This window comes from Chionomys nivalis, chromosome 21 (assembly GCF_950005125.1).
Source record: "Chionomys nivalis chromosome 21, mChiNiv1.1, whole genome shotgun sequence".
NCBI classification, from domain to species: domain Eukaryota; kingdom Metazoa; phylum Chordata; class Mammalia; order Rodentia; family Cricetidae; genus Chionomys; species Chionomys nivalis.
In genome coordinates this window covers 33,008,116-33,012,484 of record NC_080106.1, presented here as the reverse complement: position 1 = coordinate 33,012,484, position 4,369 = coordinate 33,008,116, and positions in this window count along the sequence as shown.

Below are 4,369 nucleotides of genomic sequence, written 5' to 3'. Positions count from 1 at the left end.
GAGATTCTCTCTTCCATCTCTGGTATTCCGCTGTTCATGCTTTTGTTTGTGGTTCCAGATCATTTTCTCATGATTTCTGTTTTTATAATTCCTTCGGCTTGTGTTTTCTTTATTTTATCTATTTCAGTTTTCAAGTCTTGAATAGTTTCTTTTATATGTTAGATTGCTTTTTTTTTTTTTTTTTTTTTTCGAGACAGGGTTTCTCTATGGCTTTGGAGCCTGTCCTGGAACTAGCTCTTGTAGACCAGGCTGGTCTCGAACTCACAGAGATCCGCCTGCCTCTGCCTCCCAAGTGCTGGAATTAAAGGTGTGCGCCACCACCACCCGGCTGAAGTGATGCTTTTAACCAAACATTCCAGTCTTTCTTTGGATAAAGGGGTGCCGGCTCAAGTCTGGCTACTTTCTGAAGACTAGGAGCAACATGCAAGAGGGGAGAACTGGGAGTAGGTGGACTCACGCTCAGCAAGAGGTATGTTTGGAGAGGCATCGAGTTTACTGCCATCCTGGAGATGTTAGGCATCTCTTCCTTGAGGAAGATGAGAATGCAAGTGGCTAGTAGAAAAAAATATTGTTATTATTGGCCCTATGACTGGGGTTAGCCATGGGAATGGTCATTAACTTCCAGAAAGAATAAGACAGAGAGGTGTTCTGGTTGTGCAGGTGAGGTTCAGGTGTATAAGTGAGTCACAAGAGCAGATATGTCCTTTTAAAACCAGATTTTAGTTGATAAGTGTCCTTTTGTGCCAAGAGAGTTGGAAGCAATGGAGAAGTCACAGGAGATGGTGCAGGTGTTGGCGTTGTCTGGAGGGCACCTTTATAAGTTGGTCTTGGCCCAAATAGCAAAAGTAACATGTAAAATATGCTTAAAAATGGATGGGGTTAAAGTAGGCTTTGGAGACTGTTAATTTTTACCAGACCAGATTTCTTGATAAAGCAGTAGAACTCTTTCCCAGGAACTTGCAGGTCTCTGTAAGACAACTGGAACAGGAACATTTTAGAAGACAATTAATGGGAATTGGGAACTCTGGATTTTTTAAGATACACCTGAAACCTGTTAATCCTAGACTATAAAGTCTGTGAAATTAAGTCATCAAATGCCATCAGACAAATTTAAGAGGGATAAATGAGCAGAAATGAGACAGTTTTTTTTTTTTTTTTTTGCTACATAGGCAATCCCAAGTCTCTCCTTAGTCTTTGGAGAATACCAGCCTTAGAAGCAGCCGTTAACTGCTGAGTACAAGAGGCTCAAAGATTTTCCTGTGGGGGGAAGATTTAGTCTACCTGTTTTGGCAGGATGGGAGGATCCATCCCCGGTGTAGCATTCAGGAAGCTGAAGAGGTGGAAGGTACATAAGTTAAATGACACGTACTTTACTCAATTAGTTGCAGCTTACAAATGCTAGCAAATATAAGAAGATAAAAAGAAATATTTTCATAAGTCAAAGAATATTAGCACACGTAGATACTCTTACCTAAGTACCCACGTGTTTGTATTTTTCCAGAGTTGTTGTAATCTGGAGTTATAAGTTTTACAGATCTTAAAACATGCACATATTCACATAGAGAAATAAGACAAGCACACTGTGGAAACAAACACTCATACTCACACAGACATAAGACGAGCATACTGTGGCCACATTATTTTAACAAACAGATAAAACTTTTTAGGAACCTGTGTTAGCTGACCAACTTAAAACTCCCAGCGTAGGTAGGCAGCAGAAGCCAGGGAAACACCCAGGTGATTCCATTAAGGAAAGGATTAGCAGATGCTACAAGAGGGAACAAAGCAAAGGACAGAACACCTATAGAGTTTTAGAGTGAAAGGAAGGGGAAGATGGATCCATTGTAGAGAATAAGAGACAAACAGCCAGTGAGGCAGGGAGGGAAGCAGGGAATGGGAGTAGGGACAGGAGCATCGCATGCAGAAACCATGGGATTTGGAGTCTTGTTTGTTTTCACATTAGGTGTTAGCCCCAATTTAAAAGGATTTTTGTAAAAGGTAGCCTGAGCACGTTAGGAGATCAGGTTTGAATTGCAAGAACTCATTTTTTTTTTCTTTTTACAAGTGTATGCCAAATGTTGGAACTCAAGCCTCTCCTGTTTGCGGGCAGAGAGAAGTGATGGTGCTTTAAATGATAAACTATACAAAACAGTATGTGTAGATTCAGGGCAAGCCTCAAACTAATCCCAGTGACAATATTCACAGATCTGCCAAATGTGCTCCTAAAAATCATATGGAAGCAGAACAGACACTGAAGAGACTGGGAAGCTTTAAAGAGAGAGAGAAATGCTAGAGGAACAAGAAAGTCAGGTTTTTAACACACCCTGCATAACCTAGTAACAAAACCAGCATGGTCCTGGCATGAAAACAAATATCCAAACCAGTAGAATGTAATGGAGAACCCAGAAACAAATCCATGCTTCTACAACTGATTTCTAATTTATAGAAAAGACACCATTTTCAATAGGTGGGGCTAAGGGAACTTGAAGATGATTTGAAGATTAAAACTAGACACCTACCTCTTCCCTGCATGAAAATCAACTTGAAACTGCGATGAGGAGTGTAATGCCTAAAAGTTTTAATCACAGGAAGGAAACAGGATAAACAATTCAAGGCTCGGTACAAAGACTTCTTGATTGGCACTCCAACAACTGAGTAAATAGCAGCAAGAATCTCCAAGGGCTCTGTGAAGCAAAGGAGAGAACTAACACAGCAACGAAGTCACTAAGAATACTGGAAAATTGTTGCCAGACGTTTACCTGACAAAGGACAAAGAATCTGAATTATGATGATTAATGCTGATTGTTAAACTTATTGGTTGAACTGAATAAACCCCAGGAGATTAGTAGAACATATCTTGCTGAGCCCGGGCCACGGGATCCCCAAACAAGACCACCACAGAGCAGGTATCCAATGCAAACACACTGGGGTTTATTGTTTATAAGTTAGCTAACTGGGACACACCTACACAGTCAGGGAAAACAGCCAAAGGCTTCAGAGTAACAGGCTTTTTTTTTTAATTAATTTATTTATTTATTAAAGATTTCTGCCTCCTCCCCCCCACCACCTCCCATTTCCCTTGCCCTTCCCAAATCAAGCCCCCCTCCCTCGTCAGCCCTAAGAGCAATCAGGGTTCCCTGCCCTGTGGGAAGTCCAAGGACCACCCACCTCCATCCCGGTCTAGTTTTTTTGGTTTCTAGCCATAAATAAAGGACATTGAGCCTATAATTCGTGATCCTAGAGAAGCTAAATAAGAAGGTGAACCCAAAGAAAAACATATGGGCATCCTCCTGAATATTAACCTTCATCAGGCGATGAAAGGAGACAGAGACAGAGACCCACATTGGAGCACCGGACTGAAATCTCAGGGTCGAAATCAGGAGCAGAAGGAGAGAGAGCACAGGCAAGGAACTCAGGACCGCGAGGGGTACACCCACACACTGAGTAACAGGCTTTTAAAGGAAAAAAACTGCAAGCAGGGTGGCACAAGCCTTGGTGTTTGGAGTTTGGGAAAAAGTATTCAACTTTTGAATTCTTTGGTTGGGGTATAGGAGAATTTTAAAACCGTCAAAACAGTGGTTAATCAGGTACTTACAAGGACATTTGAAGCTAGCAGATGTTTGGACACTCTAGTGGGCTCCCAAGGCAGACACAGTTTCTTGGGAATGTTTATGACTTTGCTGGGCTGCATTCACTCCCCACCCCAGTCAGGTCCTGTCTAAAACAGAGTTCTTTCTCTAAATGGAGTTTGTTCTGCTTCTTCAGTCTCTGGGCATTTCTCTGAAAGAACTTTCAAAGAGGACTAACTATGAGGGACTCACACTTCCTAAGTGTAGGTGTCGGTATCCCACAGACTGGGTCCCCAGATAAAATACACCAAGAAGAAAGAGCTAAGTATCAGGGACCTTGTCTGTGATCCTGACCACCGGGGTGTGTGCTGCTCTCCTGGACCCTCCCATCTACACAATGATGGACTGAGATGCAGAAACCTTTAACAAAAATAAATGTTCTTTCTCCTAAGCTACTTTGATGAGTGTATTTATCAGTTGTATGAGTTTTCTTGTGGGGTTAAGATCTTTTATAGAGAGCCATATTAGCTATGGATACTTTGACTTCTCTGTATCGTGTTTACTATGTGAATGCAAGGGAGGAGAGTGGACATCCTTGTCTTATTCATGATTTCAGTGGAAATGCTTTGAGTTTTTTCAACTTAGTGTGCTACTGGCTGTGGACGTCCTGCATATCATCTGAATTCACAATAGTCATGATGCATGGCATGCAGAAGACTGCAGAAAGTTCAAGCCAGGTCTCAGGGTGGAGAGGAGAAGTGAGCACAAAGTCCCATGCCTGATTAGGAGCTATTTACAGT